The sequence below is a fragment of the Alexandromys fortis genome, unplaced genomic scaffold, assembly GCF_014885135.2.
Source record: "Alexandromys fortis isolate MF-2015 unplaced genomic scaffold, M_Fortis_MF-2015_v1.1 scaffold_193, whole genome shotgun sequence".
Lineage (NCBI taxonomy): Eukaryota > Metazoa > Chordata > Mammalia > Rodentia > Cricetidae > Alexandromys > Alexandromys fortis.
The window spans coordinates 79,039-94,576 of record NW_026068083.1 but is presented as its reverse complement, the minus strand read 5'-3'; the positions used below and the strand labels follow the sequence as shown (position 1 = coordinate 94,576).

Sequence of the window (15,538 nt, the reverse complement as noted above, 5' to 3'; positions counted from 1 at the left end):
TGCACTCAGTGGCTGAGACGGAATACCTCCCCAGCCTACACTTGTGCCACAAAGCATGGTTTAAAGTCTGGAAGAAGAGGGGAGGGGAGGGTTGTAAGACTGGAAAGCAACCTTGTTTATACCCGGCAGACAGAATCTTTAAAGGGAAAAGAATCAACACAATTGTGAAATTATCAAGGGAAACTCAGACTTCATATCATACTGACGGGACCAACGGTGAGGGGGGTTCACAGTGGGTGAACGTGCGCTTGGAGCGTAAGGATCTTTAAAAGGCAGAAAACCATCCGCAGCAGACACTAGGTGTCCTGGAGCAGAACGAGGTTTCCATTGGTCTGGTGTTGTATTGCTTAGTGTTTTGCTTCTGTCTTCCTTCCTTCCTTCCTTCTTTAAAACTTGAGCAGGTGTGTGTGTGTGCGTGAGCGTGTGCATGTGCACGTGTTTGTGTGCTCATGTGTGTCTGTATGTTTGTGTAGGGGTGTGTGTGTGTGTGTATGTGTGTGTGTGTGTAGGTCAGAGGTTAGGCTGGGCTGACTGGGCAGTGAACGAGCCCCAGGGCCCCTCTTCTTCACCTCCCAGCGGGAGTGGTTATAGATGCATACTGCCACGCCCAGCTTTGTATGTGGCTCCTGGGGATTAAAACTCAGGACTTCGTGCTTGTGTAGCGATTGTTGTACCTAATAAGTCACCTCCCCAGCCCTTCCATTCCGTTTATTTACCAAGCCACCTGGGAGACTGGCAAACCTGACTTATCTTAATTTTTTTCCCCTAGAATTCACACGAAAACCATTGAAACCCATTTATTGTAAACCTTAACTTGCTGCGATATATTCATTTCGGGCCCGGCTAAAATATGGCAGTCACGTAAACGGTATTTGGCAATTTAAAAGAAATCAAGTGGGGGAAATTTTCATGATGACCATCGGTCGTTAACCAAACTGCCAGGGCCCATGACTTATGTCTACAGAAAACCCAGGAGACAGTTGCCAGGATGATGTCACTGCTTAGAGTGGTCAGCTCATGGCTCTCTAAATTAAAGATGACATTACCTCATCAGTTAAAATTGTCTGCCAGCTCTGTGTATATCGAGAAAAAAAATAAAGCTGGCATTGACGGAGCTAAGCATTAGCATATGTGAATTATTATTATTATATTATATATGTCCAAACACCATTTCCCTTGTGGGGTCTGTTATTTCCAGTAGTAATCACGGGGCCAGCTAACACCTCCCATATCACTGACCCTTTGTGAAATGTGGAAATGCATTGAGAAATTGTCCCTTTCAATCTCATCCCTGGCAGAGATCCTTTATATTTAAAAGATAAAGGGGAGGGGAGCAGACAAGAGAAGGAGGAGAAAAATATATTTAAAACCCTCACACCAACTTTCAGAAGTACCAGAGGAAGAACGAGTCCGGACCCACCACAGCCTCCCCTACCCTGCTTTATGGATGATGTCTTTCATGTACTGCAGGCTCTGCCCCGCGCTTTCTTCTAATCTAACTGTGATTTGAACTGCTTGCTGTGTGTTTGGTCTGGCCACTGCACCCCCCAGCTTTGCAATATAAGCTTTCACTCCAATCTTGACACAGCATGAATACTAAGTGACTAAATCCTGGTGCGAGCTGCCTTCCAGGCACAAATAAGAGAGGTGGGTCAGGCACTGTGAGGGAGGAAGGCCCCTTCTGCAGGACGGGCTTTCTCCCAGGTGTCAGAGTGCTGGGCTGAGAATCTCAAGGGAGGAGGAGGAGGGAGCTAGTATTTTAATTCATACATTCTCTGATAGTAAATACCAGGCCCTCCCCTTGGCAACCGCGTAAGCTATTTTTAAAAGTGAGAGGGGTGTGAATTAGAATCCCTTCCCAGCAAGAGATAAGCCATAGACAGTGCCAATGTTAGGAAATTGAGTTATTCAGGGATACTGTAGTCACATTTGGGTGCTGGAAAGCTGCTAACATTTCAGCACTCCCTGCAAAGTACTATCCAATCAGGCCCCAAGGAACACAGGGAATAGGCTTTCTTGAACACATTCAGGAGAGTGGATCCTGCCCAAGCTATAAGAGAAGTGTCACTGAAGGGGTAAAGAGGAAGCAGCTGGCATCTCCCTCTGGAGCTGACATGGGTCCCACTCCCCACCATTCTCCCGTCAGACACCATGCCCAGAATGCAGCTGGTGGGCCAGCTTCCTTCCCTGGAACACCAAGGCGACTCACTCAGCCCTCACTGGCCCTGTGCCCAGGATCCCAAGTTTGCAAATTTTGACATTCCCTCCCACCACCACCATCCCCTTGCCACCCCCACCCCAAAAGGCTGTGCATTGCTCTGCTGCTGCTGCCTGCCAGGGAGGCGCACACCCTGGCTTAGAATGTCAGGATCCTCAGCTGAGGCACCCAGCCCTGCAGAGTGAGAGAGAAGGGGGCACCTGTTTGGCTCCAGCAGCTTGGGGAGACCTGAAAACTTACACCTGAGGAATCTAACTAATTCAGGAAGCCACAGCGGAAACTCTACCAGCACAAGTTGACTCCTCCTGTTGGGGGTGGGTGGGATGCATGCTCCAAGTAACTAGGGAAGGGGTTACCCTTCCAGGTGGGGATTCAGGAAATGGCCCCATTCTGTCCTCCATGTTCACAATGTCTACGTGGCTCCTTGATCATTGCAAAGAAAATGTAAACTTCCTAGGGAATGTAAACTTAGCATGGATTTTAAAATGATTCAGAAGGCAGCCAACACTTTTGGGTGGCATTCTTCAGCTAGAGTCAGAGTCTTTGTTGTGTGATGGAGGTGGCTGAGCAGATGCGTACTTCCTGGAAGGCAACATGGACATCCACGTAGCCTTCTGCAATTAAAACGGGTCGTCCCTCAGTGACTTGAAATCAAGTCCTTCAGGAGCCACTGACCTTTGCCTGCATTAATTCCCAACCTCACCCCACCTGATGAAAGAGCTCTAATCTTGACAGTCATCCAGGAGAGTGATAAAACAATAAAGAGTTCCTTCTTAAGAATTCCTGTAGCCTTCAGGAGCAGAGGTTGACCGATCTCAGAATTCGAGGCTGCTATAGGGCCAGTTCCAGGATAGCCAGGATTGTACAGAGAAACTCTGTCATGAAAGAAGGAAGGAAGAAAGGAAGGAAGGAAGGAAGGGAGGAAAGAAAGAAAGAGACTAAGGAATTATTTTTCTTTCATTTTGAAAGGCCTGGATTATGGTTTTAGGAAAGTGGTCCGGTAGAACAAAGAGTGCCCAGGGAATGAGAAACACAGTGGCTCACTGCAGAGTGGCTCCAGACTCAGAGGTGTGTGGTGGCGAACAGATGAGGAACAAGCCTCACTTGAACCAGGTTTTCTTAGGAAATCGCAGATGATCCATAATACTGTGGTAGAGACATTAATGGAAGAAAAGCCAACCCTCTATAGGATGTTTCCTGAGACAGAGAGGTACTGTGCCCAGACCCCATCTCCCTCCACCTGGCTTCCACACATCCTGGAGCCAGTAGGAAGAAGCAGTCTCAGGGCAGATGTCTTTCTGATCCTTCAATAGGATCTCCCCCTCATCCCTACCATGGCACAAGTACAATCACAATGGAGAAATCTGGTCCCCAACATCACCCCTCCCCAACTGTGAAGGAAACATGTCTAGCTCTGGGTACACATTGATCTCTGGGCTGGGAGATGGCTCATTTATGGCAGAGTTTGCGGAAGACATGGGTTCGATTCTTAGCACCCATATGGTGTCACAACCAACTGTAACCCCAGGTCTAGGAAATCCAGCAGGCATTCTTGTGGTAACAAGCAAAACATTCATACAGATAAAAATGATTACATTCTCAGACACTCAGACATTCAACTTCTAAAGTGAAAAGGTTACGCTGGTTCACAGCTTTCGCGGTTTCAGTTGGAGGTGGCCCTTCTTCGGCTTTGCAGCCTGTGGAGAGCCTGCATCGCAGCAGAGAACCTGGAGACCCTAGGCACCGTGTCCTGAACTGGCTCAGGATGGGAAAAGTGATCCGAGCATCTACAAGCATGCATTTATTCATTCACTGCTCTCTGCACCTGACTGGGGATGTGATGTGACCAGTGTTCTCAAGCCACTGTGACTAGGGAGTGCTGCCACCCACAGTGGGTGGTCTTTCTTTCCTCTTCAATGAGCGTAATCAAGATAATTCCAGGTAGATACAACCACAGCTCAGCCCGATCTAGACAATCCCGCATTGGAATTTCCTTCCCAAGTGATTCTGGATTGTGTCATGTTGACAGAATTAATATTGCCACTCCATGATATTATTAATAAACTGGCTTGCTTTTTAGCAACTGAGTGAATCTTACGAACCTAACTTCACGAATTAAAATTTTAATATTTAATATTATCATCTATACTAATAGATATATTAGTATTTGATATATCTATTATATCATTCCTGAGTTAAGATTCCCAGGTCCCATGGTCAAAGCTTGTGTGTGTGTGTGTGTGTGTGTGTGTGTGTGTGTATGTGTAGTGTAATCCCAGTGCTTGGTGGAGCAACAATAGTGTCTCTGGAACTCACTAGTTGGCCAGCTTAGCTGAAGAGATGAGACCGAGGTTCAGTGAGAGACTATACCTCAGAAACTAAAGTATCTGAGCTGGAGAGATGGCTCAGCAGTTAAGAACACTTGTTGATCTTGCAAAGAATCTGGGTTTGGTTCCTAGCACACACATGGTACCTTGCAACCAACCGTAACTCCAGATCCAGGAAATCTGATGCCTTCTTCTGGCCTCTGATGGCATCAGACACTCATGGTCCACATGCAGTTATGAGTGGAGATTCCTGGGAAGAAGCTATGTCTACAGAGGCTGACGGACTTACTAAAACTTCAAGGACTATGGGAAGCTTGCAGGTTTGCAGGTCCAGAGCCTAATTCCAATTTGTCTTGGTCTTTCTTTAGCCCACTAAACAGCCATTTGCTTGCTCTTACCCATCTCTGTGACTGATCCAGTACCTTGACTATAGATACAACAATAACAACAACAAAAACTTTTGAAATGTATTAACAAACTTAAGGAGACCCTAATTTCCCACCAACCAACAGGCTAAAGTCATCAGATAACATCTGGGAGGTATATCAGGAATTTCCCTGCTGTGCTATAACTGCCCCTTACTGTTTCCAATGTAGTTTGAAAGTCCCTTGATTTATGACCTTATTTTTCTGTTACTATAAAACTGTGTCCATATTGGAATATGATTTGGGGTAACCTAGTCCACGCTTTGGGGCCATGGCTACTCAAATTTGGCTCATAATAAACCATTTCTTGTCCCCCTTGAGTCGGGGGCTGTAGTTTTTGTGTAGACACAAGCAAAACACTCATCTATATGAAATAAAAATAATAAATAATCTAAAGCATTTTTAAAAGAAATGAGCGGCTGAGAACAGCACCTGCTGTTGCTCTCTAGTCTCCAGAACACACGCACACATGTGCATGTGCACACACACACACATGCACACACAAATATCCATTGAAGAAAATGTTACCGAGAAAACGTCCTAACGTCCTAAATTAAGAAAGGCATTGAGGAATCAGATTTAGACACTGTTGGATGAATGTACATAGGCTTGGGAGAGAGAAGAAAAAGAATATAAAGAATAAAGTTAATGTCTAAAAAAAAAAAAAAAAAAAAAAAAAAAAAAGAAAGGCATTGAGGGACCAGTAGGGTTTCAATGGCCACAAATGGTCAAGAGGAAAAGGTGGCCAGGCACGCTTATAAGAAACAGAGTCTAGTTCTTGTTGAACAAGCAGAAATGACCGGCTAAGTGTCTGAAAGGAGCCTACATGGCCAGCTTGAGAGTCAACTGTGGGTCAGCCCTGGCAGGGAAGCTACGGTTAGCACCCAAGTTGAGTGCAAAATAACCTGTCTGGATCATTTTTCAGAGTGACACAGGACGAAAAGCAAGGTATTGATAGGGCTGCTGTACCCAGGGGGGTGGGGCTTTGTGGTGGGGCAGCGATTTGGGGGACACATTCTCCACGCATGCTCAACAAACTGATTGGTTCACTAAACTAGACTTGGGTGGAATCCTTAACATCTCCTCAGGAAAAGTTAGCACAGAATCCTCCACATGCCCTGACCCATCCTCAAAACCAGCTCCAGGTATCCTCTCCCACTTGAGATTCCTCTCACACTTGCTTTTGAGACCCTTCTGGAAATCTCAAGGTGTCTGTCAGGTTCTTCATACTTTGTCTGACAGAGAGGAGAACTGAGTCCAGGGCAAGGGAAACAGAAGGAAGGGTGGGGCCACGGAAGTGACGTCAACGAGATGTACGTGCTGTGGGTTCAGGAGCCCTTTCGGGGTTCCTTATTCCAGAGACTATGGAAGCAGGCAAGCTGACCGAGCCAGGGTTTCCAGAGGGACAAATACAGCAACTCTAAGAATGTTGTGGCATATGTCTAAGGTGGAAATATATGATGATAATTAGACCGAAAAACAAGAATCGGGGGTTGAGGATGCAGGTCAGTTGGCAGACTGTGTAGCACGCACGGAGCTCTGGGTGCCATCAAAGCTTGGGGTAGGTGCACAAGCCTATGTGCGGCAATGGATCCCTGTAAGCGCCACTGAGGAGTTTGATGCCGCTTTGCTCTACGTAGAGTTAGAGACTATCCAGGACGACAGACACAGCAAGGTCCTGTTTCAAAAACCCCAAAGATTCCAGACACGTGGTATAGAACAACGACCAAATTTATATGTTTAATAGGAAATACTTGGACTTTAAGCTTCTGTCTGTGTGGAATTTCACGTCATAATTAAGATTTATTTGCAACTTAGATTGAAAATAAAAAAGAGATCTTTACACGAGAAAATGCTTTTAGGATTAACTTAGATGCCACAATGCCTGCATTTTGGAGGGGCAGTCAGGGACACCTCTCTTGCAGCAAGCGTACTACAGAAGGAGCAGCATCTCCTGGCGTCAGACTCAGAGAGTTTGTTCTAGAAAGTTCACATGATTTTAATTACAATACATTTACCTCCCAAGGAAAACAGCCACCTGGAAGACGTTAGCGTTTGTAACTCATTTCCCTCCCACTTCATGGGACAGTTTTACTTCTGGCCAGCTTTCCACTGTTCTCCAGGAGAGGCGGGGGAGGGAGAGACAGACAGAGACACAGAGAGAATAACAAAGAGACAGAGACCGACTTTCCCAAACTCCTCACAAGGGATTTGGAAAACTGACTAAGTTATGCGAGGGGGAAGGGTAGAGAGGAGCACGTGAGCATTGACTTCCTCTTATTTACAACCTTACGTATTTATTTATTTTTATATTTGTTTATTTAGTGTGTAGTTTGTGCTCACTGTTGTGTGTGTGTGCGCGCGTGCGTGTGTGTGAGAGAAGTTGGTTCTCTCCTTTTGTTATGTGGGATCTGGGCATCAAATTCAGGTCATGAGACTTTTGCAACAAAGGCCTTTACCTGCTGAGCCATCTTGCAAGCACTGTGCTTACATTTTGAGACAAGGTCTCCTGGAGTTCAGGCCAAGCACTGTGTAGCAAGTATGACTGCATTTCTGATCATCCAACCTCTGCTTCAAGAGTGCTGGGGTTGCAGGTGGACACCGCCACCTCCAGTTTATGTGGGGCTGGTCTTTGTGCATGCTAGGCAGGTGCTCTGCCAGCTGAGCCGCCACTCTAGGCCCTTAAACCTCTAAGACTTTTTAAACACATACAGTACATACATACAGTACTGTCCTGTCCTGCTCAGCTTTCCAATCCAAAGATAGAGATTAAAGCTAACTGAGTTTGTTTTAACAAAGTCCAGTGGAGCCAAGCTGGAGCAGCAAGGACTTCAGTCAGCATCTTTCTCTGAGGCTGAGGCCCCATCTCTACCATCTTAATGGATAAGAGCTTTGTCTACAAGGAATGACTGTTGCTACAGTCTGTATCTGGAGTGTACCCCCAAAGATCCATGGGCTAAAGCTTTAGCTTCTACCTCAGCAGTATTTGGAGGTGTAGAACCTTTGAAGAGTGGGAACCTCATGAGAGGTTTTTATGTCAATTCGTGGTAAGGCATGTCTTTGGAAGGTATACAAGACCTTTTTGTTTCGTTGCAGGTCATGAGTTGTCTAACTCCACCACACACCCCTGCCAAGGTGGCTGCCTCTTGACAGGTCAAAGAAACAGAACCTTCCATAATGCTTCTCAAACTGTGAGCCAAAAGACACCCTGCTTTCCAGGTGTGTAGACACACCTGTGTGGGAAGAAGGTTCAGATAGGTAAGCACGCATGTGGGAGGCCATAGCATAACCTCAGGGGTCATCTCTCAGATGTCCATCCCTCTGACTGACCTCATCAAACAGGCTGGGTTAGCTGGCCAGGGACTCCAGGATCCTCCTCCTGCCTCGGCTTCCCCAGCCTTGGAAACAGTATGAGCTGTTAACATGGGTTCTGAGGTTGGAACCTCAGTCCTCACTCTTGAGTAGCAAGCACTTTACAGGCAGAGACATCTCCCCGGCCCCAACCTGTGCTCTTTAGAAGGTCACGGTGGTCAGGTATTTGTTCCAAAGAAAGAAACCCAAGCAACACAGTCATTATTCCCAATGCCCCACAAAACACCAGTGGGGACAGTTGTCTGCCATTAGCTGGAACTGTGTCTTTCTGACTCTGACATGAAGTGTTGTTCATGGTGTGCTGGACAGGTACTGATTGTGTCTCTGCGAGTCTCAGATGCTCATCTATAAAATGGGCGGAATGGAAATTAGCTTGGAGAGCTGGAAAAACTAAATATATACAATGCTCTCTTTCCAAGAGAGGCGGGGCGGTGAAGTGAGCAGTATAAGGAGGCCATAAACACAGAGAAAAGTGAACGAATGAAGGGTGTCATTGATTTCGTTTATTTGGTTCCTGTTTGCTTGCTTTTTTTTTTTTTTTTTTTTTTTTTTTGAGACAGGGGCTCACTTACTCCAGGATAGCCCCGAACTTGCTATCCTGGGGCGGAAGTTCAGATCCACCCATGTCTGTCACCTGCAGGCTGCAATTGCTGGTGCACACCACCGCATGAGATTTGCTGGGACAGATTCCTTTTCTCCCACATGTACCCTCAGTGCACAGCAGGCTGCGGTTTTCATAGCTTGGAAAATGTAGTTTTGTTAATGCCCAGGAAATGGGTTGCGTGTGACATGACGGATCCACAGAGTGTGATCAGACCCTGACGTCTAGAATACTGCTCACACTGACGGTGGTTCCGCCTCAGTGCCCCTGCCAGGAACAAGGCCATCAAAGCCAGAGTCAGGAGTGGAGTTAGCGGACACAGTGCACACACGCCATAAAGTTTCTTTTTCTTTAAATCACTAAACTTGAAGCAGGGAAGTATAAAAACTAGGGTAGCACCTGAGACGCCCACTGGTTTGAGGCTATGCACATGCACACCCTCTAGTAACAATGCATGTGGCTGTCTAGTTCCTTGACCCGCAGGCGCTGTGCTCTCCTCCCCAAACAATGCACCTTTCTACCTTAGAACCCTTACCCCCACCTACCTTGGACCACACTCTTTGGACAATGGTATACATTTCCCATCCTCAGTAACACTCAAATGCAGACAGTTTCTGTCCAAGTCTAGTCCAAATCTATCTGGGTCTGAAGAATAGATGGACTGATTCAGCGTGAAGTAGTTTGGGTACAATAAGACAAACTGAAGAATTCCCTATCAAGCGTTTCATGTCTACGCATAAGTGGGCGTGCGCTGTGGGCGGGGACCTGGACAGTAGAGAAATGACTCTATGATCACAGGAATGAAAACAGAGAACCACCCAGACTCTCATCCCTTAGTAACCATGCTTCTTCATGAAGCCCGTAGAAGAAAGCCCTGAGCAGTGGTCAGGTGCTTGGGCATCTTTGCTTGTGTGGCCTGCTGTCAATCTTGACACTGCTCCTCTTTGAAATCTGTACTATCCTTTTGCTCCAAACAGAGTTGTCTTGATTCTGTGGTGAATATGTGCTATGCCTTGTTTTCAGTTCTCGGTGTGAGAGGCCAAGGACCCGGAAGCACTCAGCCCAGACTCTGACCAGTGGTAACAAGTCCACTAAGTGTTTTCATTGATGTGCCTGGAGTGACTTGATGATCTGCAGTTGGATTCCTGCTATTAGCACAAAAAGCTCCCTGCACGGGGATGGGTGGGAACCCTGGGGAGCAGCCTCCAGGTCTGGAAAGCAGTGCCTCTGGTTTACAGTATCAGACAATTCCTAATCCTCAATTTTCCCTTTAATTCTGTAGAAAGAAGAAATAAAGCCATAATTCTATTTTTTTCAGGCTTCAGGACCCAATGTGCTAATTTTAAGAGCTTAAAAAAACCCTGATTAATTAGTAATTATTCACTGGGGATCAAGAGAATTTGCTAATCAGAACTGCAGGAACTACAGTTGGCAAATACTTGCATCTTTGAGTTTTTTTTTTTCTCCCCTAATAATTGCCCTGCAACCTTTTCAGTGCCAAGTAGGTGGGATTATTCTTTTCGCGGTAAAGTCCCTCAAACAGCTAGCCATCTTTTCTAAAGAAAGTAGAGAGCAAAAGAAAAAGGGCAGTGGGGGTGGGGGTGAGGGCAGGGAGTGGGAGTGGGGGAGCGGGAGGTAGGGGTGGGAGGAGTGGGAAGGGACTGACACAGATTAGAAGCCTCTCTGAGGGACACTCCTGGGTGGAAGAGGGCTCAGACAGCCAAATGATTGCATCCAAAGCACCAAAGACCTGAGTCCAAACCCCACGTGAAAAAGCTGGCAGGATGGTGCATGCTTATAATCCCAGCACTGGGGAGGCAGAGATGGAAGGATCCTGGGGTCATGCCTGCCAGCCAATGGAGCTTAACCAGTAAGGTCCAGGCCAGTGAGAGACCCTGGGTCAAAGTAAGGGATGTCTCTCTGTGTGTGTATGTGTGTAGAGAGGAGTGCCTGAAGAACACACACACACACACACACACACACACACACACACAGAGAGAGAGAGAGAGAGAGAGAGAGAGAGAGAGAGAGAGAGAGAGAGTTTTGTGTTAAGCAGACACCACTCTGAAGCTAATTTACAGTCTAAGTCTTACAGTAAGGAAACCCCAGCCCAGAACAAGATCTGGGTCTAATGAGCCTCTGACCTCAGAGTGAAGCCCCAAGGGCAGCAGGTCAAACTGGACAGAGGTCCTCTGCTTTGTCCCTGGTGTTCAGCAGAAGGATCCCAGTGCTGGGGGGAGACCCGAGTGGCTGCTCCTGCGCCGTGTCTCGTGCCCGGACTCTGTAGTCAGATGGTTTATCAGTAACACAGTGTTGTACCATCAGATGCCACCTAGGCATGTATTCTACACACACCACAGTCAACTCTTCATGCAGTAAATAACTCAGCGAATGACAACGTCCTGTCATCTAGAGTCTCCATGACAACCTGTCAACCAGTGGGCAGCAAAGTCCTGGGGCTCTCCCCGTGCCCAGCAGCTCAATCACTGCTTTGCAAGACTAAAGGTGTGAGTCTGAGAACCAGAACTCAGATAAAAAGGCAGACCAGGTGTTGGCTTGCAATGCCAGGGCCATGGAGGCAGAGACAAGAGGATCCCTGGGAAACACTGGTCAAACAATTGAACTTCCTGAGAGACCCTGTCTCAAAGGAGGTGACCGGGATTCCTGAGGATGACAACGAAGGTTGTCTGCTAGCCTCCACACCTATGCACACCTGTACACACACACATACACACACACCTGTACACACACACACACCCCTGTACACACACACACAAACCTCACTATATCTCACTGGTTCTTGTGTGCTTTTTTTTTTTTCTTTTCACCTATTTCCTTTGCCGACTAACGAATTTATAAATTCAAGTCCTTAATTATCTTGGATTGGGAACAACCTTAGGAGAGAAGAAGAGATTTGGATATCTCTAGGTGGCATTGTGATTGATAAAGGCATGAGGAAGTAATTGTGTGTTCAGGAGAAAAATAAGCGTTGGCCTTAACCTCACTAGTCTACGAAGAGCAGGCCACTCACTGTTCGGGGTGAGTTTAACCATCTGGCTACATAAAAGGCCATCGTTTTGAGAGAGGTTCTGTGATCTCAGCACGGATGCAGTTCAGCCAAGAGAACACAGAACCCCACGCTCCCAGTCAAGGGGCTCCCCAGATTCCAGTGACTTTAATGACCAGCTTCACAGAAAGGAAAGGGAACACGGTCAAGCCAGTTAAAATCAAGCGGCACAAAGTTATGTTTTCACCCCACTTCTCCCCAGCGCCGCAGGCTTGGCTAGCACAATAAAGGTGCCCACGTTCCCTGCCCATCGCAACACAGGACAAGTAGTGTGCAAACAAGACACTAGTGACAAATCAGGGGACCCTGAGTTCCTTCTTTCCAGGAACACATACTCTATTACATAAGCAGATTTCCTTTATTTAAAACAAGGCCAGGCATGGTGGTGCCCTGGCAATCATCCCGCATCTCCCTTACTCTGCATTGTCTACTCTTTCAGTAGCTCTGTTCTCAGAATTCCACACGGCAGCCACATGGACCCTGAGATTACATCCCAAGCTGTGGCCACTACATGTTTACTTCTTCATAGTGAGGTGCTGTCTGTTTGTTGTTGTTGTTGTTGATGTGTGTGTATGTGTTGTATGTATGTATTTGTGTGTTGTGTGTGTATGTGTGTGTTGTGTGTATATGTGTGTGTTGTGTATGTGTATGTATATGTGTGGTGTGTGTATGTATATATGTGTATATGTGTGTTTGTTGTATGCATGTTGTGTGTGTATGTATGTGTGTTGTGAGAAGAGAAGCATTTGCCTGTCAGAGTCATTGGCTGGCACCTAAAGGTAAAGGAACGACACAGCAAAGGAACAGCCCTCAGCTGCTCAGAGGGTGCTGATGGTGGCAGAATGATGGATTCAGAATTGCTTCACGTTCTTAGGTTCTCCCAAGTCTTCTCCCCGTGTCCCATACCACCCAGCTTCTGTCTTTTCCACTGACTCTCCCTGGGCAATGTAGAGACTCTCGTAGCAGGAGTGAAGACTTTCCCAACATGCTGTGGAGTGAGAACCCAGGAAATGCCACAATGCATGGCTGAGGCGGGTCCTGTTCGCCACACACTGGCTCAGGAGCCTGGCGGTTTTCCTCAAGCACTTTCCACGTCTAATTTCAGGGTTGGCTTTCTGAAGTTGAAGAGTCTCACTTGTTCCCTTGATTTTCTTTTCTTTTACAAGCCAGGCATGCTAGCCAAGAACTCTGAATTCCTGATGAAGAGGGTTCCTGTGCTCATAACTATTTAATGTGCATGTTGAGTTTCCTTTTATGTAACTATGTAGTATCAAGCCAAACCCAATGGCTCCTATAACATTTCTTTCTGTGTGTAACACAGTAGATTATTACTGTGCTGTGAAAATGTCATTGATTCAAGATACCTTCCTTAATGACCCAGATTGCAATAATTCTCCCCTCAGACATGGGCAAAATACCCATTTTCACTAATTAGACACACTTATAACCTTCATAAAAATTTAACCTTTAAATAGCCTGTTGTAAATTTGAAGTCATATGGTCTTCATATCAATTACTTCCTAAGGAATTCCCCCTAATTACGCCCTGATGAAGGCACACTCAGAAACACAGGTTAGCAGTTCAAAGGCTCCAAAGCAGAAGTGATGCAGGATTCGGTAGTCATTAAAAATAATAACCTCAGCTTAATATTTTTCTAATTTTTCTCCTTTAAAATCCAGGGTCTTCAAAAATACTTTTTCCTTAATGGGTGACAGATATGTTAAACACAAGCCGTGCAAATGTAAGAGCAGCAAGCCTATTGATCTCGGGAATGGGAAATGTTCTGGACGAATGGAAGGAGGCTATTAGCAGAAGCTTTGATTTTTAGTTCCATTATACTTTGCAATTAAAAAGTAAGTGTTTCTTCATGTGTATGGTTAGGTGAGTGTGTGTGTGTGTGCATGCATGTGTCTGTGTGTGCCTCTCTCCCTCCCCCTGCCGCCCCCCCCTTTCAGTGGAGAACATACCAGTAGGTCCTGTCTATGTAGCATTCACTCCTGAAAATCTGAGTGTGCTCTTACGCCGGCCCTTATTTTCTAAGCTGGAAGGGGTAAGCAGGTTGTATCCTGTTACACAGGAGAATATTCTTAGGGCAGCTGTGTCCACAGCACTGTGGGAGCAGCTGGGCGATGTGATTAAACCCCAGACTTCACAGGCAGTCATTCACAGTTAGCAGCGAACTGACCCAACTAACTCCCACGTTCCCTGCCCAGAGTCTTACACAGGTGCGGGATGGAACGCACAGCACAGGTGCCATCTAATGTGCTGTTGCCTTGTGCTTGGGTCTGGGCCCTGACGAGGAAGCGAGCTGATGACAGTAAGGATGCTGTGAAACTCTAAGTTACATGGGGGTGTGCACCAAGCGATTGCTGACACACTTAACATAAGGGCCCATCCTTCCACAACAAGCTGTCTGTGCAACGCTCCTACTGTGAAGCTGCATTTCCTGCTGACGTTGTGGTCATCCTTGTTTGCATAAGTATTCTCAAGAGTGCTCACTCGAGGATACAATGGCTGACGTGCACATCCCTCACAATTTACCCTACCCTTCAGTGGCACACATACTAGGTAAGCTTGCCACACAATTTACTAGAATTAATTTTCAGGTACTGCCATATCTTACTTACTTCCGGGATGAAAACATATTCTTACTGGGTCTGGTGAGAAGGCCTGAAATCCCAGCTACTGAGGAGGCTGAGGCAAGAGGGTCACAAGTTCAAGCCCAGCCTGGGATACAAAGTTAATCCAAGGCCAGCCCTGGAAACTCAATGAGACCCTACTTTCAAAGAAAGAGCAAAAAGAGGACGAGGGATGTAGCTCAGTGGTAGAGTTCTTCCCAGGGTGTGAAACCCTGTGTTTATCCCCGGGACTGCAGAACAGGAGAAAGCATAGACACCTGTAGGTAGGATCTATGTCTGTTGACCTTGGATTTCTCTGTAAATCAAATACTCAGGGGCTAGAATACTGTTTCCTTGGAAATGTGTTTATACATAGTGAGGATAAAATGAATCTACAAAAATAACCAGAGCAGAGGTCACAGAACCCTGACAGAAAACTCTCTTACTCTCTCCGTTATGACACGTAAGCTGATTCTTCCGGATTGCTCTGTAAGCAGTTGTGGTGGAGAACTCCTCACGCCCCGTATGCCTTCAGCATCCTTTCCCCTCCAGTCGCATAAATCACTTTGGGGAAAACGCCAAGGCACACTGTGTGTGCTGTTCTTGTTCCAATTACACAAAACCTTATTAAAACAGCCATCATGACAACAACATCTCGTCAGAAGAGCATTGTCAAATACTTAGGGGCATAGTCTCAGCTAGACGCTCTGGGATTTGGGTGCTGGGTGTCTATTAGTGATAATGGGCATTACGTCTGCAAATCCCCAGGGGATCGTGTCAGCTCTACCTGTTCCACTCTCCACAGGTGGAATGATGCTCTAATGAGGCCCATGTCTGCACGGTTTCTACTTAGAAAATAAACGGGTCAGATCCCACTTCCCTGTGAGTCCCTCACTGCATTGCTGACAAG

The 15,538-nt window shown here is 46.5% G+C and overlaps 1 protein-coding gene across 4 annotated transcripts in view; it reads right to left on the bottom strand.

The window, feature by feature from the left end:
- Nrp1 (neuropilin 1) overlaps window positions 1-15,538 on the bottom strand; it is a 138,241-nt gene that overhangs the window by 83,253 nt on the left and 39,450 nt on the right. The window lies entirely within an intron of this gene.